This window comes from Diabrotica undecimpunctata, chromosome 5, assembly GCF_040954645.1.
Source record: "Diabrotica undecimpunctata isolate CICGRU chromosome 5, icDiaUnde3, whole genome shotgun sequence".
Taxonomy (NCBI): Eukaryota; Metazoa; Arthropoda; class Insecta; order Coleoptera; family Chrysomelidae; genus Diabrotica; species Diabrotica undecimpunctata.
Window position 1 is genome coordinate 113,291,240 of NC_092807.1, and position 19,958 is coordinate 113,311,197.

The following is a 19,958-nucleotide window of genomic DNA, read 5'->3' on the forward strand; positions in this document are numbered from 1 at the left end:
ATCGTTGTATTGTAGCATTTTTTAATTCTTTGGTATATATTGAAATCCCCTCGTATATGTTAACCCTTAACTGGTCCGGTACTGTAGCAGTAGCGTAACTAGTCCGGCGTAGTTTGCGAAACTACTTTTTTCAAGACAGCAAAACAACACTCAAAAACATTTTTTTTAATAAGAAAAAATGTTACAAACATACCCTGATATATTTATATAAAAGTGAACGTATTAGATTTGGGCATTATTTGGGTTAAGAAAAAAATATTAAAATAAAACTGACATCCATACAAATATTTGTGGAAAAGTACATAGTTTTGTAAAGTAATTAAAAAAATATATAAAAAACACTATGAAAAAAAATGTATTCCTATGATAAATGTTCAAACTGCACACTAAACAAAAAACTAGGTAAAATAAAAATCGATCAAAAATATTTGTTTCCAGCATCAGTCAAACTTTACTAATTTTATATGCAATTTTTATATAGTGATTTTGTACATCCCAAACAAACAGGCTTTTTGCAACGCAAGTACAGGTATTTTGTCATCCTGCGGTTTCTACTCGGACACAAACTGCAAATCTTGCGTTTTTCTAAAATAAGAACATCCGTCTGATTGTCCTCTTGTTCTTCTTGAACTCCAAGTATCTGGCTAATTGTAAGACATAATTGACGTGGAATGTCCATCATTGCCATTCGTCTTTTCATGTGATCTTGCACTAACTACATAGCCAACTCCAAAGGCAAAACACTTTTTTCTTTTATTACTGGATTGTTTTTGTAACACTGATGTAGAATATATGAATTTGCTATAGAAATGTCCAATATGCGGAAAAAAATTGTTAAGACCCATCTTCGAGTTCGACGGCTTGAGGTGCTTTTGGGGCATTTCTCATCTAGGGAATCTACACCTCCCTTATTCTCATTATAATAAGAAATAATTTCTGGTTTTTCAGTAGAGGGGTCACTATAACGTCTACTATGCATTGAAGATATGAGTACTGTAGCCTTTCTCACTTTTCCTACATGAGAAATTAAGGTACATTCTTCCCTAAATCCATAAATTGTTGACCCTTCAGGTCTGTTTCTGTTGGGCAGAAAAGATGGAGGCCTTATTTTTTTTTTCAGTGTGCCCACATAAGTTAAGTTTTTCGTTTGTAAAATATTCACTAATTGAATAGAAGAGTACCAATTATCAGCTGTGATATTTCGGTTGCTACCAAAGAGTGGTTCAGCTAAGCGCAACGCAGCTTGTGTAGGCTTAAGAATTTTTTGTACTCGTCACTGATATAAGCATTATACAAATAACCATTCCGTGCATCCCTAAGACAATGTATTTTGAGTCCTTATTTAGCCGGTTTGTACATTTTAAACCGGCATTTACCTCGAAAACTTACAATCACTTCATCAATTGAGTCAGATTTACCAAGTCCGTGTACACTTTGACAATTTCCTATGAAAGTATTAAATATAAATGAAATAGCTGCAGTTAGATCATCTTTTTTGCGTGCCTCCCTGTCTTCAGGATTGTCAAATCGGATAGCAAGTAAAAGAACAGCAAATCTTTTTTTGCTCATGACTGCTTTGAAGATTTCTCTTCCAGTTCCATCTGTTGCAAATAAACGGTCTATATTTTCGTGATTGGAGTGGAAAATGGCAGTGTAAACAATGAGTCCCAAAAATGCTCTTAACTCAATAACATCCATTTCTCTAAAGGTGATGGATAGAACTAGCAGAATATTTTTCACGCATTGATCGTATTTTGTGTTTGTATTCTGCTCAATATGTTGTAGAATGTTATCGCTAAACAACATATTCCAAACAGACAAGGGTATCGCAGCTTCGCCGAGCATTTTTGCCTTTGTTTTTAGAATTGGCACTTTTATGACAATGTTATGTTTACCTGTTCTAGATGAGGGGATAACTTCTAACGTACACTACTTGTGTCGATTTTTACCATAAACATAGGTTTTGTCACTATCACTTACTGCTAATTCATCACAATTCCGAACATGTATCGTGTTCAGATTCAATGTTATGGTCTTCCGAAATATCGTCTACATCACTGTCACAATCACATTCATCATTGTACCACTTTAAAAGAGTTGTCTCATAATCGTCATCGCCGAAACACACTCGTTTTGATGACCCGGCCATAATTTCTAAAAATAATCATAATTTCATAATTTCTAAAATTTCATCTGAGGAACTACTCTCGACCTAATTGTTGCGATAACTTTTTAGGAACTGAGAGAAACTTGTCGCAAATACACTCACTTGTCAAACTGTAGCAAAATACTGGGGTGTGTAGGAGGAGAGAGGTATAAGAAGAGTGGTCTATATATGGGATAAAATAGATAACAATTAAGTAAAGAAGTATAAAAAAAAATATTGAACGGAATGTGGCTAGGCTAGCAATGTAGGCAAGAGAATGACCACTAGAAACTCAAGGATGGATACGGCCAATTTGCATGCCTTTTAAAGACAGTAAATCAGGAAAATATGTATGATAGATAGAAAAGAAGATAAGAAAAATGAATAGATATAATGAAAATTAACAAAGAAAACAAATTGAGGGCGCCAGAAGAGGGATAATACTCTAAAAAGAGTAACAGTCACTCTTCCAGGTATCGTATACTGCTAATATTAATTAAAGTTGATTTAATAAACAAAAATGCTGTAAATGTAAAAAGGTAAGGAAATATTAATAAAAAAATTATATGCAAAACAAATTCAAGTTTATTAAATATAACTTCTTAGATTTTGACAATCTCTAAGTTACCAAAAAGTATATGAAAATTTCACAATATAATATTTTAAAAAAAAGAATGTTGAAAACAACTATAATAAAAAGTTGAAAACTACACAGAATAACTCTGATATAGAGTGTACAACCTACATCTAGGTTAAAAAACAACCTTAAACAAAAAAATAATGCTAACGTTGGAAGAACGTATAGCCAAGTAAATATCTTATACTAACCTACAATATGACCAACAATATTGTTAAACAACTCTAAATGCACATACAAACAAAATAATATATATAAATGGGAACAAGCCAAATTAAACAATTGAAACGGTATATTATCCTGAAGGGATAATAACCGGAGTTAATAACGCAAGATGAAATATAAAAAATTAGTTAAATAAACAAATAATAAAATAATTAAAGTTAATAATGAAATAAATGGTTAATACCAAAAAACAATGGAAGATAATCTCTGGGTAGAATTTGAGCTCAAACTTACCGATACCTTACACCAAGGGGAGTTATATTAATTAATATATATATATGTTATAAAAAAAAACTAGAACTGGTGAAACAAGATATATATATATATAGTTCTGAATCAAAAACCAACTGTCCTCCTACAGCTGTCTGGAAGGATACTCCCGAATGGTTTCGGTGTCCCAGCGAAGTCCTCCTTGAGGTCCGAAATTAGCACGGAGCTGGTGCTAATTGGCTCAGTTCCGATGATGACTGTCCTGCCCTACCTCTAGGTGCAGGCTGGAGAAAAAATGAGGGTGGAGTAGATAATACTCCCTGTGCTTGTCCCAATGACCCTGATTCTAATAGAGTTGAAGTGGTACTCTCCCTCGGATGTTCTGAGGGAAATTTATAATTCCATGGTAGGTGGCTGAAAACAATTCCCCGTTACTTCTAATCTCAACATTCATAAAAAGAAATCAAAGAAGAAGTGAGGAAAGTTTCTTTCAGCATAAGAAACCGGAGCAAAAAGATAATTATGGTAGATAAAAAAAAACCATCCAATCGGATGTAGCGTGACCTTGCTTCACATAGAGTAAAAATATAATGGCCTTGGACAAAATACTATATTAAAATATGAAATAATGAATCTGAATAATAGGATATAGATAAAATACTCTAATGTTTATAATATAAAAAATTATTATTTACCAGATAGCTAATCAATTCCGTGCTAGAAATCTCACTTCACCTCCCGAGTTTGCGAAAACACCGTCAATTAAATTGTTATAGTTATACTTGGAATATTTAACTTCTTGAAGTGAAGGAAATTCTATGCATTAATTGGATTTTCTTTCGCTAACTGCCACCTGTGTGTACCACTTCAAACTCCCGATCAAAAGTCAATTTTAATTCACAGTTAATTAACCAAGAAGAGCCAATTTTCACTTCCCTTAATCTCCTGTCATTTCTCTTGTCCGCAATGGTACCAAATTAGAACAGAGTGACAACTTAAATTATTAACAATACACACTTAATGGGCAAATGAACACTTAAAGTTAGGCAACCCATACTACATCTCTGAAATTATTTTTAATATAAATTGTTTATTATTTTAATTTAAATTGTAATAAAAGTAACGACTGTTACAAAACTCCAATAGTTTAAGGATTAGATAAAAGGATTTGCCTGTGAGCGGTGCCAATTTCGAATAAAAGATAATTAAAAATATGGAATCGTTTGTCAGACAACGCCGGACCAGTTAAGGGTTAAAACATCGAAGAATATGTACAATGTATCTCTATTTCCTTTCGTAATATTCTTTTAACCCTTTTTGCGCCTACGAGTTAAAAATAAATGCATTTTAAAAGTTTGTTTATATGTCACACACGCATATTCGTTGGTATTTTCTTTGATCGTTTTTCGCTTAATATTGCGTTTCAAATAAACATCCATTTAGATCGCTCCATAAAGCCGCTGTCAAGCGCAGTTGGTTTGGTTGTAGTTCGAATCTTTCTCCTGATTCGTAAATATCTTTTCGTTTCAGTAGCAGCTAAATGTGTAGTATTGAGCAGTTAATCGTTACAGTTTAAGTGAGGTTTGAAAGAATCGTTGAACAGTCAAGACGCTGTGAGTGTCGGCGTCAAAAACCGGCAAATTTGTTGAAAAAAGTAAATTATACTCAATGTAAATAAGTGTCAATTTTAAACGAGTAATATTTGTAAAACGACGTTTACAACAACTTTGAAGGATAACCACATGTTTCCATTTTGCCCAGCTTCCATCCTCATTTTGTTTTTCCCTGGTTGTCATCACAGGCTTTTTCGCAGTTTGGAGATGAATTTATCAGTGTGGCAGAAAGTGTAAGTCCAGTTTCCACCCCCAGAAATTTTAGTAAGTCCAGTTCCTAAACCCAGAAATTTTAATGAAATCCAGGTAACTTTTGTGTTTGATAATTAAAGAAAAAATAAACATTTTCTAATAATAATTGCTTTCATAACAATTTAAGAAATTGTAATAACTAAAATTGTAGCTCTTAGCTGTGTGGTTTGGGGCCTAGCTGCTAACCTCTATGCATAGTTAACGCTTTTCTTGTTTTCTTATAGTGTTTTTTCCGTTTTCTGTTGCATTTCTTACTAGTCTGTCATTGTATTTTCTTATACCTTCCTTAATATTTTTCCTTATTGTCTTACAAATTGCTGTGTATCCTCTGGATGTTGCTACTTACTTTTATTTCCCTTTTTTATTTTAGCATTATTTTGGTTTTATCTTACCTTAATTTTGAAAATATGTTTTTATACACATTTATAATAATAGTTGATTTTATGCTCTTGATTTATCGTATTTAAATCAAGTTCCCTAAATTTCCATTACTACGTTATTCTAACTAAACAAAACCGATAGAGTTTCCATTAGCGTCAATGCAATAGAAAGAGGCTGCTACAGGCAGTAATTTCCTGTAGGAATGCTCTAGTCCTATTATCTCGTCATTAATCTCAATGTTAAACGTGAAAGCTCGTTTTGTTAGTTCCCGTTTTAAACACATGTTTAAATCACGTGACAAGTGACAAGTGACAAGCGATAGATAGGTTTTTAGATTCATTTTTGTGATTGTTGTAGCCGATGGGTTTTTATTGTGGATTATGCATTCGATATCTACCGCTATCAATAACGAATATCAAATAAGAGAATATTATAATCCTTTTGATACTTACGGTATGTTAAGTAGAACGTATTTTAGCTCCGAATATATATTTTTTAGTCGGTAACGATGCTGACAATGGCGAAATAATTACAGTTGTTCATGTTCTAATTAAACAAATTGCAATTTATTTTATTGGCTACAAATTACCAACAGTTTTTGCAGTTAGAATACTGTATTTGATATTCTTATTGTTTCTAAATATATTTTCTATTGACAGGTGTATTGGTTCTATGATTCTCTTTGCATTCTTCATTTATTTAAAAACTGGGGAGTTAAATAATCAATCAGCTACCTTCGTTTTTTTTTATTTGTTCATATATGTGAGACAAGTTATTTTATCTCTATAGTATTACTTATATATATCTTTAAATGACATGTTTTTATTAAATTTTTCTATCTGTCTCTAATTCCCTTATAATGCATATTATGTCATATTCTCTAAATACGCAACTAAGCAGAATATATTGCATTTATTATTAATCACCAGTATTCTGGCTTGCTGTTGGGATGTATCAGAAGTAACCCTTAATTAACATACGTAAATCGTAGTAAAATAATATGGTCCTACCAATAAAATATAGGAAGTTGTAGGTGGCGGAAGTAGTTCAGGACCGGAGCTAATATGCTTCTTTGAGGGAATCCTGCTTTGATTTCTTTTGGATCTGTGAACACATCTTCTTGTTTAATTCTAAGTTATATGTCATCATCATCATAAGTGGCTCGACAATCCGTTGTAGATCTTGGCCGCTTGCTCACAAAGAAGTCGCCACTCCTGTTGATTCCTGGCACCTGTTCTCCATCCTGTGACCCGTAGAATCTGTAGGTCTTCTTCCACATCATCAATCCATCTCATTCGTGGCCGTCCTCTACTTCTTGTGCCCTCTGGTTTTGAAAGTGTTAATATCTTCATGTATTTGTGATCTGACATCCTAGCACTGAGTCTAGCCCATCTTTGAGCACTGAGACTACCAAAAAGTCTTTCATTATTTTGAGATAAGGTCCACATTTCAGCCCCATATATCAAAACTGATTTTATTAAGGTCTTGTATATATTGAGCTTGACTGCACGTTTTATATTTTTATTTTTTAAATGTTTCTGGAAACCCTGAACAGTTCTGTTTGCTATTGCTATGCGTCTTTTTATTTCGCCGCTTGTCGTGTTTGCTGCATTTACTAGCAATCTAAGATATGCGAATTCTTTGACTTGCTCAAAGGTATGAATGTTTATTTGAACTCTCTGTTGGATATTTCGAGGGGGTTTTTAGAAACCAACATATATTTGATTTTTTCCTCATTTACCACAAGTCCTAATTCACTTGCCGCGTCTGCAAGTCTTGTAAAATACTGCACCATGTCTCTCACACTTCTGCCCACTATAACTATATAGAGTTTTCTTCTTTAATTCTAACGCATGAGCTTACGTTTTACATTGTTAGTTGGGTCAACTTAACTAACTTAGGTGGGATCCCAAAGTCTATCATTGCATTATATAATGCAGTTCTTTTCACACTGTCATAGGCTGCTTTGGAGTCGACGAAGAGATGGTGTGTATCTATGTTATATTCTTGTGGCTTTTCTAGAATGTGCATATGTGCTTGCATTTAATGTGTAGTCGACTTTCCAGCAGTCGGCAGACAGCAGAATAATGCCTCTATAGTGTTTGTACTCCAGTTGATCACCCTTTTTATGCAACGGACATATCTATTCCCTTTAGCCACTCTTCTGGTACCAACTCATTCTGCCATAAAAGTTCTATTAGTTTATGCATTGCTGCAAAAAGTTGATCACCACCTTTTTTTTTAATTTTCGAACAGATTTCATCCATTCCTGGGGCTTTATTGTCATTGAATTTTAGGATGGCATTTGACCCTTCTTCTCTTGTTGGGTCTTTACTGTGTAGTTGACGTTGTAGATTTTGTTGATTGTCTATGTTATTACCTCCTTTAATATCGTTTATATCTGTCAGATATGTGTGGTGCTAAATTTCTGAATATTCTTTAGTCATAAGAGTTTCGAATTTGTAGATTAAAGTTTTATGCTGCACTTTGTTAAAAGCTCTAGTTACGTCTAAAAAGATTGTAAAACAGAGTTTCTTTTCTTTCAATGATTTTTCAATTATGTTGGTAATTCCCTGTACCTAATCAGCCGTTGACTGTTTATTTCTGAAGCCAAATTGGTGGTTTGGAATCACTTTTTTCTTTTCATTTTCATTCGTTTTAGCAGGAGTTTCTGAAACAGCTTTGACATCACTGGTTAAAGTGATATTGACCTATATGAGGAGACTTCATTTGGTGATTTCCCTGGTTTTGGTATCACTATAACCTTGGCTATTGTTTGTGAATTTGGAATATATCTTAATCTAAATGCAGCATTAATTATGTTGATTAGTTTTACTAGTGCTTTACAGGCAGGTTTCGTAGTAAGTTTCCAGTAATTTAATCATATCCTGTGATTTCTTCGGATTTGTGGTGTGCTTTATTTCATGTCTCTTTTGTCTGACTAGGCTTTAACGATATTTGATCAAATAATTTGGTCTTCATATGCCTTCAATGTATTTTCTAAAGATATGGCAAATCTCTGTTTTTTGCTTATTGATTATAGCCCAGCTACTGCCTTCCAGTTTAATGGGTGGAGAATGGGTTACTAGTCTCCTTAGCCTTTTTGTTGCTTTCCATAGAGGGTCCTCAGTATTACTAACATTCATCAATCGTCAACTCTTTTAGGTAAGAACTGATTTAGTTATTTTTTATGTTTTGAATCTATTTTTTAAGTTTTTGACTAGCATTGTTCCAATTTGTTTTATCTTGAGCAATTGAACAAGATCCGTTGGAAGACCGCCAAAAAGGTGGAAAGATAATGTACAGTCAACAACGACTGAAACAGAATAAGAGGCAGACAAGTAGGAGTAATCCTAGTCGCACGAAGAAGAAGAAGAAGACGGTATGTTTTAAAATATTTTTGATATATAAAAAAAGAATAACTCGCTGTTGTATCCCGTAACATATCTACACTATATAGGATTATTTTTATACGATTGCTTTTGTTTAAGTTTATTTTGGTATAGACTACTTTGAAAAGGACGATTTTGTCTTAAACTAAACTAAAAAGTAAACACAGTTTGTGTTACATTTTCAGAAGCCTCGGCGTGTTAGTTTATTTGTTAGTATAGGATTACACTCATTTCTGATGATTATGTCACTCAGAGTAAATATTATGGGCGATTGATCTGAATTATGACTTTAGAAGTCATTTCTGATTAGGACGTTATTCACTTTGATGAAGACGCAAACTTTTCAAACGTTCTAAAGTATCTACTAAAACAATATAATGAAAATAGAAGTAGATTTATCTACCTGAATTGAACCTGGCAATAGTATCTGACAGATATATTCCCTAGGTCTTTTATTTTTCAACCCGATCATGGATGAAATAATAAAAAAAATAAGTACTACAAAAGGATACCAAATGAGAGAAAAACAACTTAAAATAATCTGCTATGCAGACGACGCAATACTATTCTCTTAAAGTGAAGATGTAAATTGGATCTGGAAGGTGAGATAGTAGAACAAGTGATGGTGTTTAAATATCTAGGCATTATACTATCTAGCTACGGAAAGCTCGAAACAGAAGAAAAAATTAATTGAGTAAAGCAAAGAAAGCAGCAGGTTGCATTAATGAAACAAAATTGAGAAATAAACATAAATGAAAGCAGGATTTATAATAACCAATAATGACAAACGCTGCAGAAACACGACCTGACACAGAGATGCAAAAATAATGTTAGAAGCAGCGGTGATGAAAACTATTAGAAAAATAGATGGTAAGACACTATGATCAGAGCTAGAAGTACAGATATACAACGTAGATTCAAGGTCGTGAACATCAAGGACTCAGTAAGAAATAGAAGAGTAGAATGAAATGACCATATAAGCCGAATGACAACAAATAGAGTAGTAAAGACGGCGTGAGGTGATTCTCCAATAGGAAAACGATCAGTAGGCAGACCACGGAAACGATGAAACGAGAAATTACTGGAAACACATTGGAAAACAGATAGAGTCGTGTCTACATAAAAATAACCTATGCGGACAGAACCAAATTTATTTCAAGTTCGTATCCTTAACTCCTCAAATACCAAAGCCTAATACTATATTATCAGAAACACAACTGAAATATAACAAAAATACTAATATTTGACACCTAGTTCTTTTTATTAAAAGATAATGATTCCAGAAAACATAAAAATATGTGCAAGTGGTAAAATATCGACACAACTAAAAATATTTAAAGATTAAAAAGGATTCACTCTCAAAAATTTGAATAATTTATTAGATCCTTTCGGGTACTAAAAATAGTTACAGCGAAAACAATGCCTTCGTAGATGTAGAATTGATATAATAAAGCATAGGGTTGTAACAGAGCACAATTACCACAAAGGCTCAAAACACGTTTTACCATCACAATACCAGGATTTAATTTAATCTGGCGTTCCATAAAACGAGGCTGAGTAAAAAGTACAAGGGCTCGCGCTCTTCAACGATGGATTTTGCTACAATCATAATCGAAAGTGGCGGAGACTATTCAGAAGTGGGATTGTCCACCCCTGCGGGGATAATTTTATATTTAGAAGGGTTTGACCGCGTGAAATTGATTTAGTGTTTAAATTATGCATTTGTGAGCTATGATTTACTCCATATGTTAGAACTGTTGGATAGAATTGAAACGAAAGAGTGAGCATAGTAATACAATGATTCGGAAGGTTCTCAGTAGCTAAGAGTGACATATATTCAGTAATTAGTGAATCAACAGGGAGTAGTATTGTTAAGGATTTTTTAATATTTGCAACACATATGAAAGGCGTGGATTTGTTTAAATGTTGAATGGTATTGGATATTAAATTATTGGGAACGTTAGACTCTGTTGCAGATGGCAGTATTTTCTATGTAGTTTCTTTTAAAATTTAAATATAATAAGTTGTTTGGGAATCACGAATTCAGATCACGAATTAATCTATATTCACCTTTTTTTTGTTTGGAAGCCGTCTGTTATAACAGTTCGTATTTTTTTAGTTCTACAATTAGTTAGGTAATTTGGTTTCACCTTCAATATTTTTATACTCTTACCTGGCTCTTAATTCCTCTCCTTAGGTTTGGTCACTCAATTTACCAGAATATAGACTTCGTTCTAGATTTCTATTGATATTTTTATCTATAGGAGATAATGCAACGTTCCTTATCTTTCTGATTTAAACGTTTTTATTATGAGAGAGAGAAAGATTTATTGTTTCTAAAATGAGTTACATTTATAAAACATAACATGTCACAGTACAAACAAAGTACAAGATACATTAAAATACTAATTATAAAATTTCAATAATAACAAAGAAATCAATTAGCGCAAATCAATACAATCTTCTTGATTTCTCTACGGAATACAAAGATCTTGTTTGAGGATCTCATATCTAGTGGTAGGTGATTAAACACTTTCTTTCCAGTGTAAATAAATGATTTTTTAATTAATGTAGAAGAGGGAACTGGAAGTCGAATAATATAAGTTAGACGAGTGTTATATAAAGAATTTGTTCGAATGTCCTCTTTAAGTTTTTTTAAAAATTAAGCACGCTATTTTAAGGATATATATGCAAGAAAGTGTCAACATTTTTTTGCAACAAAGGTCTACATGATGTACCAATTTATATATTCTTCTCATGGTGCCGTCTCCTTTCGAAGGTTTGCGATACAAATGGCAATTGTAGTTTTGGGAACTGCTGCGCAAAATATTTCTGCGGATGAGTGGTCAAACCATCTTCTCAGATCTTTCAGCCGCGAGTTCTGGCGTCTTCCTACTGATCTTTTGCCTGTACTTTTCCTTCTAATACAACTTGAAGTAATTCGCATCTTTTGCCTCTCAACACATGACCCAAGTATTGTATTTTCCTCTCTTTGATTATTCTTAGTAATTCTTTTTATTTACACATGCGACGAAGTACCTCAACATTAGTCACTTTTTGTACCCATGGAATTTTCAACATTCGTCTGTATATATACATTTCAAAGGCATTTATTCTTTTTTCTATTTCAGAGTCCATTGTCCAACTTTCACAGCCATACAGTAAGAAAGAAAAAACGTAACATCTGATCATTCGGATTCTAAGCTGCAGACTAAGATCTGATCTTGTAAAAAATGTTTTCATGCTCATGAATGCTTTTCTTGCTTGTTCGATTCTTGATAGGATTTATTTTTTTGGATTACACTGGCTATTGATATTTGCTCCCAAATATTTTATGAAATTTACCTGTTCTATTATTTGACCCTTGGCATACACATGTACGATTATTGGAGTCTTTGAAAGTACTAAAGTTTTAGTGTTGGAAACGTTTAGATGTAAACCTTTTGAGATGTGGTGACACCATCAGACCTTTACATTTTTTTTACGATTTCTCTCCATTCTTCTCTGTCCTGGGCTAGTTGTTCGGCTTCATGTTCGGTTAATCAGTATTTTTGTTTGATCTTCCCCTAGGTCTCTTTCCTTCAACTCTACCCTCGACTATCAGTTTTTCCATCGTACCTGTTCTTCTAGCAATGTGCCCAAAATTCTGCAAATATCTCTGTTGTATTTGTTTAAGCAATCTATCCTTTACTTTAAGTTGTTCTAATATCGATACGTTAGTGCGATAATCAATCCAGGATATTCTCAACATGCGGCGGTATACCTACATTTCAAAAACGTCCAGTTTATTTTTATCCGCTTTCTTTAAGGTCCACGTTTCGGATGCATATGTCGCTATGGGAAAAATGAGCGCCCTTACCAGCCTTAGTTTTGTGTGTATTGTTATGCTAGAATTTTTCCAAATTGCTACCAGTTTCATCATAGCTGTTCTAGCAATAGTCAGCCTTCTACGTATCTCTCTGTCACACCATCCGTCATTTGTTATTAGGGACCCCAGGTATATGAAACTATTTACTACTTCAAAGCCCCCAATTTTGGGGGTTACAAATTTATTCTATTCTTATTATAAACCCCTTAATTTATTCTCATACACACATATTATTTATAATTAAATACAAGTACTAACTTTTTAATTTTAAGTAATTTTAGATTAATAGATTTTAATGTTTATTGAGTTTTATAAGATTTAAAATTGTATTTCAATATACTATTGATTGCTTCAAATTATTAATAACAAGGAACCAGCGACAAACGATGACGACTTTTTAGATAAATGCTTTCTAAAACTTCTATAAAACTAGTCCGGTTTTAGCTTTATACAAAAGAGGTAGGTCAACTATTTGTCGCTAGTCTAAAAAACTGAAGATTGTAGCTTTATAGACTAATACGTTCGAAAATTATCAATAATCCTCTATAGAAAAGAGGGCAGACATTGAATGTAATTAGTCTCGTCGCTAAGTAGCCGTTTTCTTAGCTAGAAAGCTGATTTCCTAAGAAACTACGACATACAAGTGTATATATAGCACAAAGCAACGATACATAGAAATATTTAATTCTATGACACTTTCTTCAATCACCTCCAAATAATCCGCTCTATTTAGTCTAATCTTACAAGGATAACTGAGAAAATATTTCTTTATTGCTTAACGTGAATAATAAAGGATCCAGTTAGCTAGAAAGAATTTTATTGCAGTTATGGCGTTATGCAGATTTTACAATAGAAGACACACCAAAGCCACGTTTCCAATTTTATAATTCAAAACATTTATTCTGTGGAGCGCTTCAAAAACAACCCGCCCATAATCAAATACTTTATTACCCTAACAACTATAAATAAATTTGGGAACCAGTTCCTTCTGCGAAAAAAACTTTATAAGTAGTATTCAAGAACAATCAGCTCGTTCCCTCACAAAAGGAATACACTGTATTAGCTGCAATAAAACTGAACCAATGTAATAAAAATAGTTGTTTGAAAAAATGAAACCCTAAAATTTATTAGTCGAAGGGACAAGCTGTCTGGGAGTTTCAACCCACCGAACGGACCTTTCTCACCGGTGAATACCGTAGGATAATAAACCACTGGCGTCTGAAGGATTCTCTCTTTAAGGATATGAGGTAAATATATTTTAATATTAAGTTAGACCGTGTGCACAATATTATAATCTAATTAGGTGTCATTTTAATAGCCTGTGCAAGAGACATAGACACACGTAAAAAGGTACTGTTAATTAAGAAATTTGAAAATATCCAATAATGCCGTTCGTCGTGTAAAAGAGATAATTTATTAAAAACTTAAAGTATACAGAATTCTTAATAGTACCAAAGAAGTCGGAGGTCCACAACAACAAAATGAACATACTAAACTGTCTGATAGATCCAAAATAATGCTAACACAAAAAAGGGAAATGAAAGTAAATTACAATATACAAAGAATACAATACATAAATGTTTGTAAGAAATCTCCCAGAGAAGAAAAATCTTACTCCCAGAAATCGATAGAAGAATGAAACTGGCTAAGGCATCTTTTGGTAAAAATGCATTTATATTCAAATCCAGGCCACTTCACCTGAAGAAAAAAGCATTCGATTTGTGTATACTACTAATCAGGACATACGGCTGCGAAAATTGGACAATAAAGAAAGATATAGCAAAGCTCAAAGTCACTCAAAAGTCAATAAAAATGCATGCTAGGTATAACAAAGAGAGATCGAAAAATAATCTAATGGATCAGACATCGAACCAAGATTCCACTGCTAGAATTACACCGTGGTATCCAAGATGTGTTAAGAGAGCAAGAACACGTCCAAATTTAAGATGAGACTATGACATAAGGAAACAAGCAGGTACAGCATGGCATAGAAAAGTGAATATTAGACAATCGTAGGCAGAAATGAAGAATGGCTACATAAGGAAACAAGCAGGTACAACATCGCATAGAAAAGCAAATATTAGACAATCGTGGGCAGAAATGAAGAACGGCTATATAAGGGAGGCTGCATCATAATCGGTAAAATATGCTAGGAATGATGAAGATGATACAGGTAGAGAGAAACGAGTTTTGTTCGGTATTTTTATTTACTTATTTTTCTGAAATTGTCGATCTATTCAATAAATAATATATAGAATCATTAGTAAATGTGCTTCTAGAGTAAAGGCTTATAACAGATACAACCCATAAACAGTTCACCCTAAATTTCTACATTTCTTAGATCTTATGGTGATCATTTTTTTGACCTTAGAATCGAGACCTACATATTTATTTAGACAATTGCTTGGATAAGAAAACAGTTGTGGTAATAATATTTTATATGGCTTTTTCACTGCTTGACAGATCAGATGAACAATAGAAACAATACCTACAAACTTTCAAAACTGATATGTATTTGAAGGTAGGTGCTTACAAAATAGAAACTTAGGTACAATTACAAATTTATCAAAAGAAAAAACGAATTTGCATACTAATATTAGTTGGATGTTCTACGTGGAAACATACCTAGGACGAAGCAAGTCATCTTTTGTACAATTTATTCACTTAACTCGTCGCTATAAGTAGATCAACAGTATCAGAATGATAAAGACATTTAATGGAAATGATATTGGTTAGGCCATGGAGTTGGGGTAACAACATTGTAAACAAATAATATAACGTGCATCCTTCCCTAAATGCTATGGCATGCTGGACGAGCTATACAGTCTGTAGTCAACACCCCGAGGCATGAGCGGGAATACAAAGTGTATTAATACTCATACGCTTATGAAACGTACCTAGCGTATCGTAAGGTCCTTTATATTTTACTCTTTTTTACCTTGTCTTGAGTGAAATGTCTATAATCTTTCCTATTAACCTCTTTTGGCTAACTCTTGTTTGTTCCAACCTGGAATGGCTACTAGGTTTCCAAGGGCAGATGAGTCACTTTATTTCTTTGTGTCTACTGGTGTCGCTTCTTGATTAAGAATGGATGCCATTTCAGGCCACATTGAAAAATAATCCATTGCTACCATTAAGTATTTATTTTCTCTCTCTGTCATCGGGAGTCAACCGAGAATATCCACTGCAAGTCATTCAAAAGGCTCTCCGAAAAGAAATTGTGCCATTCTACCACGACTTTTTGTTCTAGGGTCTTTTCTTCCGTTACATAGATCACATTTCTTACACCAATTGGCGACCATTGATCCAGTAAAATTTGTCTCGAACTCTGGCCAGTGTTTTTTTATACCAAAATGTCCTCCAAAAAGGCTGCTATGAAGATATTGTAACACAATTTTATTATGTGATTTTGGCAGCAATACTTGTTAAACTGTAAGTACTTTATCGGGACTTTCCCACTTCGGATATAGATCCTAGACAATTAGAAAGATACAGAAATTCTCATTGAGCCCAGTACGTCTTTATAGTTTCACTGGATTCGGTTATTTTCTGCCAAATAGACTTGCTCCATTTTTAAGCCATTTTCGTATAACTTTTAAGTCATTATCTTTATTTTGACTATTTTTTAAAGGTTTTCCATAGAAGTCTGATCATTATTTTCTTTCTGAATAACTGTGTTTTCTCTTTTAGCTGACACTGACTTTGAATCTGTGATTCGTTCAAAGCATCTTGTAATTCTTCATTCTGCAAAATTGACGCTGTTTCCTTAAAGTGTTCGTTTTATTTCTAGTAATCGCTAGTTGCTCCTTCAGATGTGTATCTTCAGATACCAGAGTATCTTGCAGTCTTTCGTTATGATTTTGATATCGAACTGTCAGCTGACTTTGGAAAACCTACTTTAGATGCTGCTGGCCATCTTGTATGTAAAGCTTAAACGAGAGAGGTATAACTGGGTATATCTTGAGGAAAAAATTGCCTGATGGTTGTTGCCTTGAAACTCGAAGCGACATTACCAAGAAATTTGTCGTTTCATTCTCGGTCCAGCCGTTTTTGAATTGAAATCGATAACTTTCCCATGCTGTTTGACCATCGAATGTATGGGGTTTTAAAATTTTGCTAGTTCTAATTGTGCCTGAGACTTTCGAGACAAAAAATTGTTGAGAACGATAAAAGTACGCAAGACTGCATACCTTGGACACATACTAAGAAATAATAAATATAGTCTTCTGCAGGTCATCATGCAGGGTAGAGTCGATGGCTAAAAGGGAATAGGTAGAAAGAGGAAGTCATGGCTGCGAAATATTCGAGACTGGACAAACATGACTGTAGACGAATTATTCCACGTTGCAAAAGACAGAGAAGCTTTTAAAAATGTGGTCGTCAACCTCCGTTAATGGGGACGGCATAGGAAGAAGAATTGTGCCTGGTTCAACTATGGAGGATGATAAAGCTATTTGTTTATATTTAACATTATTTATTAAAATAATATTAGTTAAAGAAGCTTGGGTACCAATTTTTAATTCAACTAACTCAACTATTTGTCTTTCTAAATTTAGATTTATATTCATTTTGATGTTGTAATGTTTTATTTTCTAAATCGTTTTAATGCCGTATTATTTTATTTTCTTAATCGGTTTTCATAGTGTTATTCTAATTTATCTATTCTACTAGTAATTTGACTTACCTCTAAATGAATCTCTTCCTCTTCTTGTCTACTTTTCTTGTCTACTTTTCTTGTCTACGTTTCTCATTTTCCTCTTTTTCTTATTTCTTACCTTTCTCTCGATCTTCTTTTAATTTTAAAACCATGCGAGGGTCCAGACGTATCCATTTCTTTATCAAAATTAGTAGATCTTGTATTTACCATTAACAACTGCTCAAATATTTCTCTGATCCTACCGCTGTTATTAATGTTACACTTTTTTTAAATTCATTTTATTCAACAAACACTTTTTACAATACGTTAATAGAATGGCAGCTAAAAACTTCAAAAACTCTATTACAACTGTTACAAACTGTCAACAACATCTGTTTATATACATTTTCTGAGGTTCCAGACTTTACTAGACATTTTAGGAATTTCGACGGCATCTTGAATATTCTAGAATGTTAATATTTCTTCTTTTTTGTCAAGGGACTTCTTCTATGTGGGATAAACCTTACGAAACTTTCGTAACAATATGTTCATTGCCTAAAATAAAATTAAAAATAAATTTATAAGTATGAAAATATTTAGCAGTAAATATTTAATTAATGTGAAAATCCATAAAATACCTTACTCATATATATTTCACGGACGTCTATGTAGTGAACCGACACCTTTATAGAGAATAACAAACCTTACATCTTTAGATGGAAAGTAAAAAAATTGCAGCGCACCCAAGCCGATCAATCATAAGTAATGTGACATGACAGTGAGCATGGTACTTTGTCTATTGTAATCTGTCCATTGTATTTATCTAACCGGCACTCTTAGACAATTTTTTTCAGTTTCATGAATTACTCTCGTTTATTTATAATATGCATGATTATAATATGGGATGTCTCATGTAAAAGAAAGTCTAAAGAAAGAAGAAATAAGATAAGAAATAACTACTAAATTATTGCTTATTAAATGTTTTGGAATTACCATTTAAATGGGAATAAGCCACAATTTAAGGTTAAAGTAAGTTTATTGACGTTCAATTTCCACTTCGGAAATCGTTCTCTCCTAATCGAATCAGTCACTTCACTTTGAAAATGAAAGTTTTAGGTCAAGTTTATAAAAACCCTACGTATATCCATTATCGTTAAAGGTGTTTATTCGTACAATTTGGGTTTGATTTGCTTGAACAACCATTGTTGGTAAGCGTTGTTGATATCGTACGGCATCAGACTGAGGTAGGAAATTTGCGGATATAGCGCCATGCTTTTTTTGTGAACCCTATGATACATCGTATGAGTATTCTCGTCGTATATCCAAGGCCGTCGACAATTTGTCAATTTTACTCCTTGGCCGTCCGCCTCAACGCACATTTCACCGACTTCAAGTTGACCTTTGGCGTTCAGTCTGATCAACTGGTTGTTTCCGTAACCGTAGCAATGCTGAACGGCCATCAAAGACGGCGGCCCTTTTCCTAATGTATCTAAATATTTTAAAGCTGCTACAGATCTTAACACCCCAAAGTGTACATTAGGTGGTGGTACTGGATATTTATCCAGCACATAATAGACCACGTTTTCCATATACCACTGGAAACTGTGGTAACTTAAACGATTTTTTGGTACCAATTGGTCATCGATGTTTCCCATATCCAAATATTTTGCCATTGGCTCTCCTGTATAGAAATATTCTTTATAGTCTGAATCAAACCATGTCTCTGTCACTCCTTTGTAATTAATCGTTATTAGAGGTCCCTTCTTTGTCTGTGTCCATTTTCCGAAATTATAAGACACAAAACTACGATAAACGTGACCTACTCTGGAACATTAATATGTTACATGGAACATGTAACCCATTCTATGCTACCTCCGCACTGCCAAATCTTAAAACTTAACTGAAAGTTTTCCCCGCCCCAAACCAACAGACCTGAATCGTAAGCTCCTAATTCCAAGAAGTACGCTCTATTAATAGCGAATAATCCTCCCGCATGAGTAAAAAAAATTGAATTTTCGTTTCAATCTACATTGGGCCAACTGATATGTGAAACGGGTCGCATATGTTTCTTCCTGAAAACCCTTTTGGTCATAAGTCAGTACCTGATCATATTTTTGCTTATTGTTAGTTGTTAGAGGAATTGAATTATTCCTCTTAGGTAGGTTTGAGAAAGTTTGTGTTAACTTATTAGTTAACTTTATGCTTGATTTGTGGGGCAAATCTGCCTGGCACTCACTTAACATCCATTTAATTTAAAAAATTTGATTTTTAATTTAAAAAATTGAAAATATTTTGTTCTTAGGCATGTTTTTCTATAAAGATGATAAAATTTTGTTTAAAAAATTTCAATACCCCAGTTTATTTTTCCAGTGATGTACATTTATGTTAGGTACTATAAATCAGCGGTGGATCCAGCATAGTTAAGAGGGGGGCCGATCTGCTAAATTTCCAGATAATAATAATAATAATAGTAATACTATTTTTTTGTAATCAATTTTTTAATTTTTAAAATTAATTAATAATTAATTACCTAATTTTATAATTATTTTTCGATACTAAGAACAGCTCAAGATAGAGAGCAATTTGCTGTAGTTATAG

General features: G+C 33.3%; 1 pseudogene; it reads right to left on the bottom strand.

The window, feature by feature from the left end:
* Positions 1-18,523: 18,523 nt before the first annotated feature.
* LOC140442432 (N-acetylgalactosaminyltransferase 7-like) lies at positions 18,524-19,362 on the bottom strand (annotated as a pseudogene).
* Positions 19,363-19,958: the final 596 nt, after the last annotated feature.